Here is a 21,450-nt window from a genome sequence, read left to right on the forward strand (position 1 = left end):
AATGTCAGAGTGGACAGTGTGGCAAGTAACATTTTCCATGACTGCTTGCAAAATGAATCTTAAGACTTAGTCAGGTTAATAAAGCCTAATTCACAATAATACAATTAATACATTAATAAACCTCTTGTGCACCCTTTGATTCAAATCACATATAGGAAGCAAATTATGTTTATTGAAAACCATTCATGTTATGTCAAAGCATTTTAAACGTTTTCTTATTTTCCAAAGCACATAATTCATAACGAAATCAATTTATTATTAGAAATGTGTTTAATTAATGTTCATAATACATTTTATTTCTCCTGGTTTCAATTAGAATAATACTTTCATGTTAATATTTATTAATAATTCACACAAAAAAATAATGTTTTCTTGTTAAACTTGGTGTCAGAATACGATTGGAAGGCACAATTGGCTCACTGTAATTCAAACATGCACGTTTTCGTTTCTGCACTACTTTTCTCGGTTCAGCTTTCAAACTGCAGATTTATTAGTTGCCACATGCTATTTCTATGCAACTAATTTAATACTAAAATATGGTCTCTGTGTTCCATGGTTATCTGCAATTCTCTGGCCTAAATAATTAATGCTTTTCCCATTTGATGCCAGTGTGAAGGTTAACTTCTTATTCCAGGCACAGAGTCATTGGAGATGTATGAGTCCTAACACAACAACAATACCGTTCGCATTGAAAATGTCTGACTTTTATTTTTCCTTCCTTAGGTGGGACATACCATAAGGTTCAAAATCGAGAAACAGCCGGTACCAAGTCTTCTTGAAAATTAGTTAATTCAATCCATTTTTCATTCTGTTTACTGGGTCCTCATCGGGGTTCTCCTTTAGTTCTTCACCTTGGTGTCCCCTCAAAACAAAATAAATCACAAATATGTTTCAAGAAGTGCATCAAAATGTAAAACCACAACTTTTTTCTTAATATGCCTTGACTTTTTTAAACAAATATTTTGATTGATTACGATACATCCTTTTACAAATTACTTAAAATAATACATTATTTCATATTTCACACACAGGTAAATAAAGTGACAACGGTTAACTTATATTGAAAGAGAAAAGAAAATAAACTAAAAGAGTTTCCCTTCAAACCTATCTGATATTACACATAATTACAGAAATCTTAACGTGTAAGCTATAGCTATCTTAGACAATCTTCACCCTTTCTGATTTACACGCACTCATCTGTCTGAAAACATGCTTCCTCAGGGAACTATGCACTAGATTAATATTTCCAAAAAGTTTGGTATGTACCTTGATCTTTTAGAGAGCGTCCGAGGACAGCCATCCTATTTCCAGTCCTGTGAAAAAAGTTCTCAGTGGCTAGTAAACTTTAAATATTTGGAAATATAAGTATTAATTATAATCCCTCCTCCTATACAAATTAGGCATATTCATCCTCCAAATCGTTAACTAAATTGACTGCGCATCCATAGTACAATTACAGATCTTACAAAATTCATAAGTAAAAACATATGGCTGATTGAGAAGGTACAATGAATTTTAGGATTCCTGAGACGATCAATGTGTGCCCAATTGACACACGTTTTACCATAATTTGGTATTTTATTTTTTCAAACATGGTACTAGAATTCATGTTTACTTTTTTTCTTCATCTTATTCCTCCATTCTATGTAGACTCAGTTATGGAAGGCTCCAATATTCAGTCATTAGAGAGCAGGCAATTGTCATGGATTGTCATGCTGTATTCTAATATTAATTGGAAAGAATATTTCCTTACTGAAATTGGAAAATACTTGGCACAACTAAAACATATTTTTCTCATCTACTTCCTTATCATATCTGGGGCATTGGCTATGGATAGTTGGGAACATCTTCTTCAGTCTCGTCTCTCTGAAGTATAATATATCATGAATCCCTTAAAAAACACACATTTAGTGAAGATTAGCCCCTCTTAAAAGTGAACGCCAAACTATTTGTGCTAAATGCTGACATTTCCTAAATACCTGCTCAGTTTCCCATTTTGTGCAAATGATTGTTATCCCCAAATGATTCTTCTTGGCTAGATACTTGTACCAAAACGGAAACAATTTATATTGTTTTCTGAACATGTTTTTTTAAACTGAATCAGCTGACAGAATTTTTTCAGCAATATATTGTGAAAAATAGAAATGATCTGCATAAATCAAAAGCTGTACAAGGATCTATTAGGGGAGTCAGTGGGACATATTTCGGGGATTTGTTTAATTTGAGTTCTTAAAACAAATTGCCTAATTTGCGAATCATTAATCTCTGCCATTTATTAATCACACCATTTGTAAAGCAGGCGATAGATGTTTATAATAGGGTAATGAAGTTTCTGTATGAATAAACGGGAATAATCCTATTTTGTAAGAGAATGTGTCGTCTGCAGGCCCATATGAACTTCAAAATCTTACATCTGAACTTTTTTGGGGGGGGTGGGTTCTTTTATGGCCCATGATAGACTGTCTACACCATAGCTTTTCACATTAAAAGAATGAAATAATCATCCTATGGAGATACAGACTCAAACAATTGGCACATCAAAAGCAAATAGAAAGCCACATAGTATAGCCTGAAGTTAGCAAGCCCACCTTCTGATTTTGGCATTTGTGAGATCTTTATTTTGACTTGTGGCTTCTTATAGCTCCATATGAAAGATGTAATATAGCTTTCCAATGTGGAAACAAATTGAATCTAACTTGCAGTCAACACTAGTGAAGAGAACAGTTAGTGAAGGATAGACATCTTAATAAGCATGATTCTATGACTAAAAGGAGAAGAGATTTCCATATGGAGACTAGCTTATGAATATTATCTATCAGAGCAGTGTAGTTTAGAGAATAAGCGTCTACGGCTTGGGCCGAATAACAGACTCCTATATACTTTTTAGAATCTTAATTAAAGGTAAAATGCCTGCAGAAGCATTAAATGAGAGAGATTAGGTCTTAGATGCATTGATTCTGTAATCCCCTAGCATGGTATACCTTGGTATGGCTTGAAGAGCCGCTTCAATGTCGCTTCTCTCAAGGTTTAAAAAAAAGGGCGACATCATCTGCTCATAGCTTAAACTTGCCACCCTTGGGAGCAGTGGAGAAATCAGATTGTAAGAGCTAATATATTGCAATAAATGTTTAATGAAAAGAGAAACAGAATGGGGGAAAGGGTGACCTTGTTGAGTGCTGATTTTTTACTATGACATGGACAGAAGTGCCCTTAGAGAGATTGGCTATGGTCCTTGTAAATTGCAGAGGAAACTTAGATTTTTTAAAGATTTTGAATAGAAATTTCCAACTCATGAAGTCAAAGGCTTTTTCTGCATTAAATAAAATCACAGCTGCAAGGATACTATGTGAAGTGACTAAATCAATAAACAGAGGAAACGAATAATGTGTATTGACACCCAAAGTTCAACCCAGGACAAAACCATTTTGATCTTTATGAATGATTTTGTTGATTATTTTACAGATGCGATTAGTTTATGTTTTTATAAGGACTTTATAGTCCATGTTAAGCAATGGGTTTGGTCAGTATGAAGCTGTTTCTGTTTTTATATTTCCTTTAATGGGCAAATGGAATAATACTACTTTTTTATTAAAAGAGAGGGGTATCATACCACCCTGTAATAACTAAATAAATGTGATTATATCTAGAAAAGAAAACCATTGTGCAGACATTAAGTATATCAGCGACAAAGTCTGCTCCGTCTCTGTTGCTGACATACTTCTCCAAGGGCCTGACAGTCATTTGACAGCCTGCCTGATTTAGAACGGGCAGTCAAATAGCCAGTTTTCACTGCCCGTCACCGCCAGAATAAAACCTGATGCTACGGGGCAGTGAAGATTGCAAAATGACTGCCACACTATGGGAGAAACTCCTATTGTGGGGGGAATCTTTTACTTGCGGTTTTCTTTTACAATTTGGAAAACAAAATCCTGCTTTGGGATTTTGTGTTTGGTAATTCAAAATGATGTTAAAAGATTGACAGGTGGTTCTGTCATGTTGACGGAGCCATCCAACAAAGTTTTTGGTTCCAGCCAATGTTTAGAGATGTCCACTGGACCATTTGTCATCTCTAAATTTGGAAGGCAGAGAACCTTTGGAATAGTGGGAGTAAAGCACAGTGGATGTATCTTTGCCTGCCAAAGTATAAGCCAGGCCCAAATAAGTTCAATATATTTTAGATCTATGTATTCATCACAGCTAAATACAAATATATTTTCTTCTGTGAGAAATTGGGTTGCTGATTGACTGGGGTGTGAGCCCTGGTCACGCAAGAGCCACAGTCCCTTGCAGGGCGAACCACAAAAAGTCACTAATTTAACTTGAGCTTAACTCTGGTTAGCTGGGCACAAAAGCAATCAGGGTAAACTTAGAGGCACTGTGTTAAGTATTTCTGCAGTACACAAACAGCAACACAGTGAAAACACAACACAATTAAAATCCAAAACCAATTTAGAAAAATGGAGAAAATATTGATAAAGTAATTAATAATTATCCAGTTTGTAGAACCAGTTATGATTTTTTAATGTTTACGGTTCAAACTAGCAAGCTTCAGTTTTAGAAAATGACCACCTGGGCACCTTTAGCACAAAATCCAAGGGTCTAGGAGTGGCTGGAAACCTCTTGAGGGTTCGAGACTTACTCAAGCTGGATCCAGGTGCAGGTTTAAGATGGTGGATGCCTGTTATATCCCTGTGGCTCAGAAGAGGAGACACACTAAATAAACCCTGGGAGTCACTTCTGAAGTCCTGGGTGCAGGTTATGATGCAGGGCTCTACAACAGGGCTGACCTCTGAAAGTTTCAAGCAGGCTTACAAGTTCATAGGTACCAAACATGACCTTTCTACCACCTCTGGTTTAGGAAATACAAACATATTAATTTTCATAATGAATCCCCTGTGTTACCTCATCGGAGGGGTAGTGAGAAAACAAATTTAGAGGTTTTCACTACTAGGACTTGTAAAACTAAGGGGTACATGTCCTACCTTTTTATTACACAGCACCCTGCCATATGGGCTACCTACGGCCTACCTTAGGGGTGACTTATACTTAGTAAACAGGGTTTTAAATGCCAGGTTGACATGGCAGTGGGCCATTGCCTTGAGGCTGCAATGGCAGGACTGGGACAAGCGCTAAGCTGCAACTTAAGCGGGTGGCACAATAAGGGCTGCAGGCCCACTAGTAACATCTAATTTACAGGCCCATGGTATATGTGATACCACTGTACAAGGGACTTACATGTAAATTAAACATGCCAATCACGTATATGCCAACCAAACCATGTTAAAGGGAGTGACCACAAGCACTTTAGCACTGGTTAGCAGTGGTAAAGTTCACAGAGTTCTAAGGCAAACAAGCAGAAATCCAGCAAAAAGTAGGAAGAGGAAGGCAAAACGTTTGGGGTGACCCTGTAGAGAAGGCCATTTGCAACATCTTCCACTTAGCAGCATATTTATTTCTAATAAAGCAATATTTTTAAAGTAATCACGTTTTACATATCCCTTTGTGCGGAAGAAAAGGTGGTTGGTCAATGGAGTCCCTAAGCCTATGGCATAGAGTTAATGTCCTTGCAATAGAAAAAAATCTAAGTGAATAAGCCTAAAAATCCACAGTACAGTTTGTTTTGATCTGGCATCTATATGTATAGCAACGAAGGACAGTCCTCTGCTCAAGGAAATTATCTCAGTTATGACAGAATGAAGAAACAATGGATTAAAAATTAAGATGGTTTCTACACTAGTTGCACTGTTTGCTACCATTCATAAAACTGATCATGTGTTTGATGCCATACTGGAGTATATTGTTTCTAGGAACAACCCCACCCTCCTCATCACTTGCCTCTCTGCCTCCAGTATAAAAATCGAAGATTAGGGTGGACTGATCACAATTTTAGTTAGCGGAATACGTTTCACTTGTTAGGTGGCTATTTATGTCTGAATTGTAATCAGAGGAGGACTCACACAACTTTGCAACTCTTTTGTTTTGCTTTCCTAAATTTCTTCCTGAAGGACTCTGTTGTGTTCAAGAGTGTGCTCAGCGATAAGGATATATTTTCTCCTTGGAGAGCAATCAAATATCTCAAAGTAGTTTGTTTGTTTTTTTATTTATATTAAACTATTGGGGTCCTTTGTTCTTGTAGTCGTTGGTTTTAAAGCACATTTAGCATTTGGGATTGTTGAAGTTTCTATTTTTTTTAGTTCAGCTCATTGTTTCTTGACTGTATATAACTCTCAGCTATTTCTATACTACAGCGTTAGAGCATCATTCTTGGATAAGGGATCTTGCCATTTAGCATAGTTGTGCAGATCTTCCCTTGTTTTCACAAACAAGCACACGTAGAAAAGTGTCTCAAACCGATCGGTTTGGTTTCATGCGAGTAAGTCCTTTTTTAATTTTTAATTTTGTATTTTTTGATTGTCTTCAACAGTGATCTGATCCTTCCTTCAGGATCCTTATACCAATGCAGTTCTCCCAAATGATGTGACCCACATCTCCTCTCTTCACGTGATAGTTAATTTGATTTTCTCCAGCTAGGTACCATAACACACAGAATGTTCGGGTCAACTGAGAAATTTGCTCCTTTTTAACTGCAATTCGAGCTTGTGATCTGTTTGCACACAGTTGTATTTGTAAAATTTCCAGCACTTTGTTGACTGCCCTAACCGTTACTAATAAATACATTTAAGTGCATATAGAAATAGATACTTTTGATTGTTTGACATTTACCGGGGACCAGGTGTGATGAATACCTGATCGTGAAATTATCTGCCCCAATGATGATTCTTTGCACTCTTGGCAATGTGCAATTCCTACTTTACGGCATTACCAGTTAGAAATAAAATACAGTTGAGGCACAAAAACTAGAAATATTTTTCAAACTGTTTTTCTATATCTGTTCAGTTTTTTGTGATAAGAAGGGAACATTCATTCATAACTCTTTGGCGCAAAGTACAGTAGAATTGCTGAGTTTTTTTATTTCTTCTCAAAAACTCAAGTGTAACTCATGCATTGCTGTTTAGGATTTTTAATGAAAAATACATATTTTCCATATATATTTTGTCCGAGTGCTCGCTATTGTATTTGTTAGTATTGTATACTAACATTAAGGGCCTGATTTAGATTTTGGCGGACGGGTTACTCCGTCACACCAAAATCTAAATCCCATTGGATATAATGGAATGTAGATTTCGACAGACAGGCTATCCACCACCACTGTGAGTGAGTAACCCATCCTGTGAAATCTAAATCAGCCCTTAAGTTTAGAATAGTTCTGCTGATACGACACAACATGGGTGTACTCAAGTTCCTTAACTCAAAACAAGCTTGTTTGGACTAATGTCATCTAAGAGTCCTTCATGTTGATTGCATACTTGAGTCAGTAATTTTCGGAAGAAAGTATACCAGGGTTTGGGGGGAAGCTCTGGAAGGAAGTCAGGGGTGAATTTAAGAGCCCTTAGTGTCATCCTGACAAAACATTAGCATCATTTCTTTTACGCTAATGTGGTGTTAAATGGCCAAAGGCGCTGCACTATATTCACAAAGTGGTGCAATGCATGCATCGCGTCACTTTGTAACCCTTCGCACTACATTTTGCCTGCACCAGCCATAATATAAGCAAAGGGGGCATTCCCCCGTTTGGGGGAGGGCTGGAAAAATGGCTCAAAGAAATCTAAGCAATTTCTTTCCGTCATTTTTTTCGTCACTTTTAAAGACTGCTCAGGGCAGGCATTAAAAGGAGGCACACCATTATTTCTAATTGGCCTCAATGGGCTTTGCAGGGTTAGCGACAATATTTTTGATGCTAAACCTGCAAAGCTCAGAACTAGCGTCAAAAATATTGATGTTAGTTCCCCTAAATACCACCATGGTGCGCCATATCTTAGATATGGCACACACATGGTGGCACTAGGGGGCCTAAGGGGCGCAAGAAAAGTGGGGCTCCACTGTGTGTAGCCCTATTTTTCCTAAATCAGGCCCTCTGTATCTTTCTACGTCTGCTGGACTGAATACTCAGTTCTATAGCCACACTGGAAGAGTTCAGTTGTTGTTGCTCTTCCAACTTGGGTCCCCATTATGAACATGGCAATTAGTGCAGAGTGTTAATACTAGCCTTACTTTTACTGATTCCACCTGGGGTCTCCACCCCTGTTATTTGCAATCGTAAATTTAAATTTGGGAATATAACGTGGGGACTGGAATTTTCAGGTTGTTTACTGCATGCAATTCCTTGATTTTGGGCCCTTTCCTGCAAAAGGTCAATTACAGTCAAAATTATCCATTTGGAGCCTCCATGGAATTGGGTATAAGCACTTGACACAGTGATTAAAATGGTTTAAACTGGGAATTACTGTAACTTCAGATTGTGAAACCTTAGGAACTCTGTGGGCCAGAATGGTGGTCTGAATGAGGACAACAAGCTGTCTACAACAGGACATAACACCTTTCACAGGGCTGAGTAGCTCTACATCCACGTGGGGTTGGAATGCAACAAATAAAGGCACCCTAAAGATATGCAGAATGTTGTAGATGGTACAGACTCATAACAGATAAAAAGAGAAAATGTCTCCGCAACACCACAATCCCAGCTAATGATGGTTAGTTGGTTTTGTATTTCTGGTCAACTGTCTGTCAGGATTTTGCTGCTTCTAGGCAGCTTCCTCTGCTGTTGTAGCATCTATGCACATCACAACTCATGGACTTCCTGGCTGCCGAGGGTTGCAACCTACAAGTAGGGCAGCTCCCCTTCATCCAGCAACAAGGGTTTTCAAAAACTCAAATCTTTTCTTAGCTCCAAAAGAGGACAGCCTCTTTCAATGTTTTTGTGTTTGGCAAGAACCCCTTCCAAAACTGACACAACGTATCTCCACACAGTTGAGCTGCAATATGTGTTACTTACTGTAGAGGGACAGTATTTATTATAGTTTATAGGCACAGGTTTTTAAGCACAATGTGCTTAAAAATGTAATATTTCTAACCCTGAAGGGAAAACTGAATGTGACAGTGTGGGATGGAGATTTCCCCATCATGTAGGTAATTTGACTTGCAGGCATAGGACTCTAAGAAGGGAGCAAGCAGGTGGTCATGTTCCCCATAAGGAAAGGCCAGCCTCCATGAATATGTACCATCTTCTGCAACCACCAGCAGACATTTTTTTAACCTTAGAAGTGGAGAAAGTAGACCCCAGGTGATGGATGAAACTGCGTTTGTGTATAACCCCTTCCAGTAGAGTTCAGATCTCCTGTTGCAGGTCTCTTGTTAAGTGTTGGAGCAGTTCGGTGTGGGGAGAGAAGCCCTCCATGTTCCTTTTTATATTATCATGTCCACTCATGGAATAAGTTAAGGACTGTCTGAAAAAATGAACAGCACAGGTGACAGATCTTTACCAAGCCACATGGAGTACTTCTCTACTAACAGGAACGCTCTGTGGTTTTCCACTACGGTAGTCACTAAAGGGAGAAAGAACCCCTGGCGATCTGTGTGTTTGGTTAACAAGTTATATTAGCAGGATCATCAACTCTTGCTGCTTGCTTTATTTGTCAACAGTAGTAAATAAGACAATGGTACTGCCCAGAGTGCTGCGAGCACAGATGGTATTTAGCAATGTGGCAGCAACTCGCTATTACCTGGCTCAAAGTGAGGTCTACAGAGTGGTGGGGTGCAACATCGAAACTTTCCTGTTGGATCGCTGGTCATCAGCAGATGCTGCTTACACTTTTGCACCTTACTCAGAATCTGGCTGTGTCTGTGCGTTGGTCATCTGTGCGGCTACTGTACTTTCTCAATCTTCTGTAAGCAGTGTTTCTGAAAAGATTTTCGTATACAACAAGATCAAACCCAAACGCATCTTATTTTCACACAGCTACAAAGACAGTATAAAGGAAGAATAGCCATACTCTGTCATTCCTTGAAATTGTATATGAACACATTTTCAAGATATGACTGAATCTATTTATAAATATGTGTAATGTTCACTGAACAACTCATAAAAGTATAACTGTGGTGGCAATTAAATTGAAAAATTGTACAACCATAAAGACCTTTCATCTTGTATCAAGGTGTGCCCAAAATCGGAAGAATTATCTGAAACCACCTCCAATATAATTAAGCACAGCTTTCCCGCGCAGTGCATTTTCAAATGTTAAAAAAGGTTAGACATTACTACTTTATAGTTCACTACTTCATATATCAAAATGAATTGAAAATGCACTGTGGTTAAATTGCAATGTTAATCGAACATTGTGATTCCAAAAGCATTATCAAAGATGTAGTTTGAATTATTTTTGTAATTCATCATTATTGTGTGCTTTGACCTTCTTCGCAAATATATGTTCTAAGACTGTCTATTGCTAAAACAAAAAAAGAAGGTTTCGTCTCTGGGAGACAGAGGGGTCAAATGAAGTAAGTAGCAATTCAATTCCAGTGATCATTAACACACTAGACACATTCTGCGGGGATTAAAGGCCAATAAATAATGAAAAGCTTTTCATTTCATGCAACCAATTTCAATTAGAGCGAAACATATTCATTTCCAATCCAATTATAGCACTGTTTCTTGCAGTTCATTTCAAAGCCTTTTGGATTTGATTACTTTGACATGTCTGCAGTGCATTTGCAATGGCTTTCTAGTCACCCACACAGTGCATTCTCCCACTAAAAAGCTACTGCTCACGCTGTGGTAATATCACAATCATTGATCTGGATAACAGAAGTATTTCTGTATTACAGGGATGTCGCCTTTAACACTGTACAGTCAAACTGCTTTTCATAACAAAAAAAAACAGAATGGCATTCCAGTTGTAGCAAATTTGTTTGCACATGTACTAATTTCTTCACATGTACTAATTTCTTCAACGGTATGGCTGATGCAGACTCAGCGAAGTGGGATGATGAGACATAGCTCAATGGCACAGGCTAAACAAGCATTTGCAATGAAGTGGGTCTCTCATTTGCTCGAAATAGAGCTATTAGTGTTGTAAATTCCTAACTGGGCTTTTCTTGCCACATAAATTGAAAATGAAAAATAAAACAATTGACATAAGTGAGCCGATTCAAAGAGCAATGGACGCCATGAGCATGAGCTCGATGGGGAAACACAAAAAGAAAAAGAAGTTCGCTGACAGTCAAACATATACAAACTGCAAGGCGGTAACAAAAGCGCCCCAAGGAGAGACAAATGTAAAGTATTTACCCATGATGATAAAGGATTTATTAAAGGCAAGCCACAAACAAGTGAAAGTGATGGGCGTGGTTAAAAGCCCACAATACTTTCAACAGATCAAAGTTCTTGAATCCTCAATCTAAAAAGAATGGGAGAAAGTAATGCAGTGCAACTATATATTTAACCCCTAGAGGGCATTATCTATTACACATTTTTAAGGGTAGCAGGACTTTTACAATGACTTTACAAACCAAGCCCATAAAACATAAGTTCACTAAACTATAAAAACAAACACCCCAACCATGAGAAAGCTTAAAAGGTTAATGAATGGTGGTAGGGGTTATTAGTTTGTAGTCCCCACTAACATAGTGTGGGGACCCAGAGATGATGTAGACAGGAAGAGCACATTGTGGTTAAAGTTTTGAAGGTGTTACCCATGTCCTAAGACAACCACAGGCTGAGTTATGAGCAAACATTGTTTGTAAAAGTATTGCCCTGCAAAGCATCATGGGACAAGCTTCAGTGCATCAAATATTTTAATATGTTGATATGACTGTAATACTTAGAACAGTCCCTAGAGGACCCCACAATGAAAATAGCATTTGTAAGAAACATGGTCATGTAACTGTATAGTTAGCCCCTAGATAACCACTCAAACGAAATGGCAGAAAATAATGCAATGCGACCATATATTCAGTCCTTAGAGAACATATTACATTATATATATTCAGAGATAACAGACCTATAACAAAGACATTACAAAGAAAACCCTTAGAACAGAACCTATTCTTAAACAAAAGTTCCAGCGAAGAGAAAAATTAAACAGACATTAAATGGTGGGAGGGGTTGTTATTTTGTGGTCCTCAATAACCTAGTGTTGGGACCGAAAGATGATGTAGACAGAAAGAGCACATTGTTGTAAACATTTTGGTGGTGGTCCCATTGTCCTAGGACCACCACAGGCTTAGTTATGAGCAGAAATGTTTTGAAAAAGAATGCTTGCAAAGTTTCCCCGAGTGCAGTGAATATTGTAATATTGTCTCTTCTGTTGTGCTGGGAGAGCTGTTTTCGCTTTGAGGATTTCTGTTTTGTAAAGCATTCACCAATTTCAAGTGTTTAAAGGGGAGAGCCACAAGAAATTACTCTGATTAGGTAACTGTGAACAATATGACCAGCGCTCCAGTACCACCAATCGAGTTCACGCTGTTGTGCCTGATCGGCTGTGAGGGCCATGGTCGCCATGCAGCACGAAGTGGAGAGACAAAATAAATAGTTCTCCCACTCTGAAGCATATTATATCAGCAATCGTACAATAATCCATGTAAAAGGGGCAGTCTGCAAGGCATGACAAAAACAGCCTCAAGGCGGAACAAACGTAAAGCAATTACCAATGACATCAAGAGATTTTTGAAAGGCAAGGCTACGAATGAGTGAAAGTGATGTGTATGAGGTAGCTGTGGTTAAATTCCACAATACTTATAACAGGTTAAAATGCTTGCGCTTGACCTAAAAAGGGAAAGGAAAGAATTCTGGCAAAGTAACAGGAATAGACAAGGCCAATCAGAGGGAACATGAGAGGAAAGTGAAGAAAGACTATTGTGCTGGGGAACACATAAGACTGCACACAACAAAGAGATGGGGCAAGGGGTATATACAGCTGCAACAGGGACAAGGAAGGAGGACACACATGTGAAAAGGTGAGAAAAAAATTTAATTGGAGGACACTCAAAAGAGGGTAACACTTGGCTTAAACACCTTCCTTTGAGAACCTCAAAAACAAAAGGTAGACAACCCCACACACTGCTGAGCACAATAAGCAGGAATTGGAAAACATTTATTCCAGAAACCCATACGTGGGAAGTTAAGGTGTAGTAAGAGGAGAAGGGGTGGAGTTACGAGGGGCAGAGCTTGAAAATCAGAGTCTGACAGTCAACGTATATTTTAAAAAATTCTGCTGCAAAGGAATTGGCAACTAGAACAAACGTGACAGCAAATCTGTTTTAGCTTACTTAGTTGGTCACCAAGATACTGCATTTTAAAATAACTTATAGAGTTAAGACACCTGGTGCAGAGACCTTTGTGTGCATGCAAACTGCATGTCATGGCTTTGATGCTTATTGTTTTTTTCTCAATTGTTTCTTATTCTAAAATTACAGAAAAGGGACATCCTTGGCGAATAATAAAGGCTTGTTAGAACAGACAACCAAAATCACTGTGTTACATTTTATAGCCTGAATTTGTATTTCACGCTCACAATATATAGGCCATCATTACAACCCTAGCGGTCGGTGTTAAAGCGGTGGTAATACCTCCAACAGGCTGGCGGTAAGAAAAATTGAATCACGACCACGGCGGAAACCGCCAACATAGACTTTAACACTCTGACCGCCACGGCGGTAGCAATATACATCGTAGCGGTAACCGCCAACAGACAGGCAGAAGACACTGTACTGCCCACCCCATTACAACCTGCCCATCTGCCAGCTTTTCCGGGGCGGTTCCAATGCCATCAAAAGCACGGCGGAAACAGTGTTTGGAAGGGAAACCACTCACCTCTCGACACTCAACGAAGAACCAGGATGCCATGAAGCCTGAACTACAGGTGTTACCAATGTTGGTGTATCTTCTCATCTACCAGGAGTAGAAACAGCAGCGGCGACAACCACGGTGAGTACTGCACCTAGCACACAAGGGGGGGAGGAAAAAGAGAGTGACACACATACACAACAAGCAAGACCCCCACCCCCACCCTCACCCCCAACACTATACACACAAACTCATGCATCAACATTACATATACACCCAGTAACCCTCTGGAAGAATGCAAGGACAAAAGGAATTGAGTCAAATTAGTGTCATATTAGAAATATTCAGATATAAGTCACAAAATCAAAAACAGTATTTACAACATATAAAATATGTACATAAGGCGGTACATTGTCCACTTAAAACATCCGTGGGCCACTGGGCCAAAACTCATAGGACAAGCCCACACTTGACTCCTGCCTCAATACGGAGAGAACACTGCAGGGTCATCAGGTCGAAAACACACTGGCACCTCAGGGGGATGGGGAATGGGGGGGCACCTCAGCCGGAAGATGGTACTACGCCACTGCTCCTGGAGGGGGCTACATGCCTACTGTTTGGTCCTGGGGAGTGTAAAGCCACAGTCTCTCAAGTGGGTGGTTTGCCCGCTGCTTGGTCCTGGGGAGTGCAAAGCCACAGTCTCTCAAGTGGGTGACATGTTCCACTGGTTCCAGAGGGGGCTTTGTGCCCAGTGTGCTTCATCCTGCCAAGGATAGGGTGAGTGGATGCATTCCTCCACTGGTTCTGGAGGGGGCTTGGTGCCCAGTGTGCTTCATCCTGCCAAGGATAGGGTGAGTGAATGCATTTCTCCACTGATTCTGGAGGGGGCTTTCTGCCCAGTGTGCTTCATCCTGCCAAGGATAGGTGAGTGGATGCATTTCTCCAGTGGTACTGCAGGGGGCTTTGTGCCCAGTGTGCTTCTTCCTGCCAAGGATAGGGTGAGTGGATTCATTTCTCCACTGGTTCTGGAGGGGTCTTGGTGCCCAGTGTGCTTCATCCTGCCAAGGATAGGGTGAGTGGATGCATTTCTCCACTGGTTCTGGAGGGGACTTGGTTCCCAGTAATGCAACACTTGGGGGGTGGCAGTTCACAGTCCCTCACCTGGGTGTCTGAGCCACGAGATTTGCAGTGACCAGGATGCATGATAGTACATGAAGGCAGGGCTAAAGTCCATCCAGCGGCAGTCATGGCTGCACAATGGTGGTAGTGCTGGTGCTGGTGGGGGTGCTGCCAGTGGTGGAGCGAGGCTCCAACCCTTCTCCTGCAGCCTCAGACGGATGCCCACTGGGGCTGCTGCTGCTGGCAGTGGTGCTACTGTACTGTCAGTGGTGCAGGTGGCGGGGCTTGTGGCAGAGCAGGTGGTGGTGCTGGCCGTGGTGCAGGTGCCGCCAATGGTGGGGGGAGGCTCCAGTCCTTCTCCTGCAGCCTCGGACAGCTGCCCACTGAGGCTGATGCTTCTGACAGTGGTGCTACTGTCAGCGGTGCAAGTGGTGGTACTTGCGGAGGTGCAGGTGGCGGTGCTGGCCGCGGTGCAGGTGGCGGTGCTGGCGGTTGTGCTGGTAGCCACCAGCCCTTCTCCTGCAGCCTCGGACGGCTCAAGTGCCTTGCCTGTTATTTTGTGCCCCTCCCTGACCTTGGCAGATGGTGGTGTCACCTTGGGTCTGGCAGCAGAAGTCTTTGAGGTTGGCTTGGTGGGTGGTTGTGGCTCCTTCCCCTTGCTGGATGCTGTCCCCTTCTTCACCTTGCCAGGTGGCGGAATGACTTTTGCCTTGGCAGGGGTTGTTGGTACACTGGCTGGCCAGACGGGTGTCCCCTTTGAACCTCTGACAGCTGCTGGAACCACAGCGGACGTGGACTTGGTGGCTAAGGTGCTGGGCAGGGTTTTGGCCGCCCTGGCCCGAGGGGAAGGATGGGGGAGGGGGAGGGGGAGGGAACAGGTAAATGTTTGCCAGAAAAATCTTCTTAGGGACACTGGGCGGGAAGAGGGAGAAGGTTTGGGAGTGGAGGAAGAGGGAGTGGTTGTAGGAGGTGTCTGTCTGCTGAGTTTGGGTGCAGGTGCATGGGCTGGATGCTGTTGTGAGGCGGATGGCTGTTGGGTGGGTGGGTGCTTGCGTTTGTGTACTTTGGGAGGAAGGGTCGCAGACACAGTGGGAGAGGACACAAGGGACGTGTGCATGGACGTGGGGGTGGTGACTGCAAGTGAGGGGTGTGTAGTCATGGGTGTGTTGGTATGGAGGTAGTGGATGAGGATGTAGTGCATGCGAGTGAGTCGAGTGGAGACGCTACTGGGAGGGAGGTGGACGAGGAGGAGGAGGGGGACACAGTGGAGGCAGTGGATGTTGGTGTGTCTGCATGGGAATTGTGCTTGTGTTAGTGCCTGTGAGATGAACTGTGGTGCTTGGGATAGGCTGGCGTTGAGGTGATTGGTACTGGGTAGAGGAAGTTGGAGGGGGGAGGCTAGTGACAGGGACAATGGTTGCCATCAGTGAGGAGGCCTGAAATGCTCTCTGTTGGGCTGCCACGCCAGAGTGAATGCCCTCCAGGTATGCATTTGTTTTGTTGCAAATGCCTCTCAACACCCTGGATGGCATTCAGAATGGTTGACAGCCCAACAGTGAGGGATCTCAGGAGATCAATAGCCTCCTCACTGAGGGCAGCAGGGCTGACTGGGGCAAGGCCTGAGGTGCCTGGGGCGAAGGAGGTGCCCACCCTCCTGGGTGAGCGGCCACGCTGAGGGGCTGCTGGGAGGGCGGTGCTGGTAGGGGGGGTGGCGGCTGTACCTGTTGTTGAGGTGGGCACAGAGGTGTCTGCCACCGCCAGGGAGCTTCCATCGGAGGAGGAGTTGCTGTCTGTGGTGTACCCTCCTGTCCCTGTCGTGGTGCTCCCCTCACCCTCCGTCCCACTGGTGCCCTCACCGTCAGTGGATTCGGCCTCCAGGCCCATGTGGGATGCAGCTCCCTCCATCGCCGGTGCCTCTGCTCCTCCGCCAGATGATGCTAATGCACACAAGGACAGGGTGACAAAACCAAAAGGGTGGAGAGACAGTGGATACACTTGGTCAATGCCAGCAACACCACTACCGTTGGTGTACACAGCACACAGGGAACAGCCCTATGCACTAGGCCATGCACTACCAGTTACAATGCTAGTCACCAGCCCATGGGGTACAATGCTTAACGCCATCAGCTGCACTCCTGAAACAAACAGGCCCCTGCCCAGTAGTAGATGCCCACTAACACTACTGGGGTTGGAGTGCCTCAGAGCCTGCCCAACAAGGGACCTACTCTGCCATGTTCACCCTGGCCTAGGGGCACCCACAGTCCACATCCCTACCCAGGTAACACTAATGCGCGCAAAGTAATGAATCTGAATTTGTACTCACCCCCTTGTGGGAGCTGTGATGCCCTCAAGCGCCTATCCAACTCCAGATAGGCCACTGACAGGATGCGGAACATCAAGGGGTCAGGGTACGAAGGGCACCCCTTCCTCATTGGGAGGCCAGCCCCAGCTGGGCCTCCGCCGTCTTCCTTGCCCAGCGGTGAAGGTCCTCCCACCATTTGCGGCAGTGGGTGCTCTACCTGTCAAAGACCCCCAGGGTCCGCACCTCCTTGGCGATGGCACGCCAAATACTCTTTTTCTGGTGGGTGCTGACCTGCAGGAAAAAGACAACAGAAGAGGGAATTAGTGAACTGTCTGCACCATCACACTCATGGCCCACCATATCCCTCCCATCCCCTGATGCACATACATTGACCACCATACATGCAGCGCTCTGGCCAGGACGCCTCAGCCCCCCCACATGTGGCCTACACACAAAGCACTCCATCCATTCATGACCCACGCATCATGCTCACAGTGTACTCACCTTTATTTCTGGAGGACCGTAGAGTAAAGTGTATTGGGGTAGGACCCCATCCACCAGTCTCTCCAACTCCTCCGCAGTGAAGGCAGGGGCCTTTTCCCCAGACACATGAGCCATTTTCGCTTCCAGACACAGGTCACAGCAGCACTTGCAGTGTAGGTCCTCTCCTGTTGAAGGTCAGGTAGCAAGTGAGTGAATAGATAGAAAATGGCAGTCATGTCCGTGGCGGTGCGTACCGTCACCACCGGCGTACATCGCCATTGGCTCCTGGAACCCATAGGGCCCAATGATAACCGATGCGAAGTTGTGCGGCGGTCATCGACCGCCTACCGCAATGGAACACAATGCCAGAGCAATTACCTGATTTCCACTTGTCACTCCTCACAGGTCAGGCAGCCTCTATTTCAGGGGGGCACAGGCCATGGCACCTAACTGCGTCACAGCAGACATTGGCACATCAACTGACTCTTGGATTCACATACTGGTTCTGTAAATGTGGAAATGCATCATTATTGCAATAGATGTGTGATTATGACCCTCTACTCACCGTTTTCCTCCATAGGCTTCGACCGCTGTGGATGAATATGAGATGGAGACATCCTCCAGTGTACAGACCCCTGGTGGACCTTGCGACAATGGAGAACAGACACATTATCCTAACATACAGACTTGATCGGGCCACAATCCATGAACTGTGTGTCCAATTGGAGCCAGACCTGATTTCAGCTATCCGCCTGCCCACAGGTATCCCCCCTCTAGTGCAGGTCCTGTCAGTGCTCCACTTCATGGCAAGTGGTTCCTTCCAAACAACAGTGGCCATGGCATCAGGGATTTCTCAGCCAATGTTCTCCAAATTGTTGACCAGAGTGTTGTCTGCTCTGCTGAAACAATGCGCAGTTCCATTGTATTCCCACAGGTGGAGGATTTGGCCACAGTGGAAGCTGACTTCTATGCCCTGGGACATATCCCCAACATCATTGGTGCCATTGATGGTACACATGTAGCATTTGTTCCCCCCAGGAGAAATGAACAAGTGTTCAGGAATAGGAAAAGCTATCACTCTCTGAATGTGCAGATGGTGTGTTTGGCGGACCAGTACATCTCCCATGTGAATGCCAAGTATCCTGGCTCTGTGCATGATGCCTTTATCTTGAGGAATAGCAGCATTCCATGTGTGATGGCTCAACTCCAGAGGCACCGGGTATGGCTAATAAGTGAGCCCAAGGTCCCCACCCAGTTTATGTTGCTGTCTGGGTATGGATTTGTCCCTAAGGGTTAGTGTGTGTCTAACAGTTGTCCCTCGATGTTTTCAGGTGACTCTGGTTACCCCAACCTCTCATGGCTACTGATCCCAATTAGGAATGCCAGGACAAGGGCAGAGGAAGGTTACAATGAGGCACATGGGTGAACAAGGAGGATAATTGAGCAGACCTTCGGCCTCCTGAAGGCCAGGTTCCAGTGCCTCCATCTGACAGGTGGATCCCTGTACTACTCACCCAAGAAGGTTTTCCAGATAATTTTTGCATGTTGCATGTTGCACAACCTGGCCTTGAGACACCAGGTGCCTTTTCTGCAGGAGGATGTGCCTGGAGATGGTCTTGTGGCAGCGGTGGAGCCTGTGGACAGTGAGGAAGAGGAGACAGAGGAAGAAGATGTGGACAACAGAAGTAATATTATACTGCAGTACTTCCAGTGACACACAGGTAAGACACTGTAACTTCACTTTACTTTTCAGTTTTCTGTTGGACATTGTACAAGGCAGTCTGATTTCCCTATGCCTATGGCCACTTACTGTACCCTTTGGCATCTCTATTTTCAGATCTCTGTGGCCCACTCTGGATCCTGGTATGTTTACTGCTGCCCACTAAAGATCATACCAATGTATATATAACTGTACATATGACTTGCAATATTTTCAGAATGTTGTACTAATACATATTTCAGTCATTTGACAGACTCCAGATTTGTATTTGTTCCAAGGGTGTTTATTTAAGTGCTAAGAAGTAGAGGGGGATGTGCAATGGGCTGGGGTGATGGTGGAGGAATGTCCAGTTAGAGTCCAGTCTCTTGGTATCAAAGGTGCATTGTCCAATGGGGCATAGGAAGGGGAGCAATGGCAGTTCAAGGTGGACAGGGTGACAGAGTGGAACAGAAGGGTGACTATCAGGAGAGTCTTATTTCCTGGCAGGGGTCTTGGCAATGTTCTCTGGCTCCTGCCTGGATCGCCGGGACTGTTTGCGGGGTGGTCCTCCTTCTGCAGGGGGTGGGGTGCTGGTGGCCTATTGGTCCTGTGGCGGGGCCTCCTGTTTACTAGTATTGGTGTGCCACTGCCTCCCTCATGGTGTCAGCCAGCACCCCTGCAATGGTGACCAGGATGGTGTAGATGTGTTTGAGGTCCTCCCTGAACCCCAGGTACTGTCCCTCCTGTAGCCGCTGGGTCTCCTGCAACTTGGCCAGCATCTGGCCCATGGTCTCCTGGGAATGCTCCCAGGATGTTGGTGAGTGCTTCTTGGAGAGTGGGTCCCCTGGGCCTGTCCTCCCCCTGTCGCACAGAGGTCCTCCAAGCTTCCCGGTTGTCCTGTGCCTCTGTCCAGTGAACCATGTGACCACTGCCACTGACCCCAGGACCCTGATCGTCCTGTGTTTGTGGGTTTGCTTGGGGTCCCTGTAGTGGTGGACAAACTGCTGATTGACGTGTCCTGGGGACAGTGGCATGGGCCTGCTGGGTGGGTGCTGTGGTGGTGTTTCCTGAGGGGGGAGGCTCTGTGGTGGTATGGGACTGTGGCAGGGTAACCAACTGTCCAGAGGTCCCTGATGGGCCAGGTTGGTCATCGTGATCCAGGCATGCAGAGCTGCTGTCATCACTGTGGGCCAACTGGATGTTGGTGGCAACTCCTCTCCGGAGACGTCCACCGCCAGTCCTCTGTACGGCTACCTGGTGTCTTGCAACCACAGAACGCACATTCCCCCCAGGTCGTACCACCTCTTCCTTATGTCATCCCTTGTTCTGGGGTGCTGTCCCACGGCGTTGACCCTGTCCACGATTCTCCGCCATAGCTCCATCTTCCTAGCAATGGACGTCTGCTGCACCTGTGATCCGAATAGCTGTGGCTTTACCCGGATGATTTCCTCCACCATGACCCTTTGCTCCTCCTCTAAAAACCTGGGGTGTCTTTCGGGTGCCATGGATGTGGTGTGAGAGATATTTGTAAGGATGTGAGGGGTGCTGTGTGGGGTGCTGTGTTGGGGTGTGAGGTGTGAGGTGTGAGGTGCGTGGATGGTGTATGGGTGATGGTGTATGGGTGATGGTGTTTTGTGGCTCAGATTGAGTGGGTGCTCCTGGCTTGTGTCTCTCTCTCTCTGTTGGCAATCTTTTTTTTTAATTGAAAGGGTTGTGGGTAATGTGGGTGTGTGTTTTATAGTGGTGTGGGTGTGGTGCATGTATGTGTGTCAGGTGTGTGTAGTTTGAATTGTCCAATGTGGTGTAGTTTTGTAAGTGTGTGTGTACTATGAGCGTGGTGGTGTGTACTGCCAATGGTTTACCACGGTTGAAAGACCGCTTCGGTGATTCATGGGTCCTGATACTGTGGGCGTATTCCTGTTGGCGTAACGGTGTGGGTTTTTCTATCGCCAGTTTATCACTGACCTTTGGTGTGGTGGACTTGTGAGGGTGTCTGTATAGTGGTGGATTTCTCTGTGTGGGTCATAATACCTGTAGCGGTACACCGCCACGGTCACGGTATGTTGGCGGCCATCAGCGCGGCAGTAGGCGGCATTTACCACCAAGGTTGTAATGAGAGCCATAATGTCTAAAAAAATTGATGATATGTGATCTGTATACGTTATA

The sequence above is a fragment of the Pleurodeles waltl genome, chromosome 5 (genome assembly GCF_031143425.1).
Source record: "Pleurodeles waltl isolate 20211129_DDA chromosome 5, aPleWal1.hap1.20221129, whole genome shotgun sequence".
NCBI lineage: Eukaryota > Metazoa > Chordata > Amphibia > Caudata > Salamandridae > Pleurodeles > Pleurodeles waltl.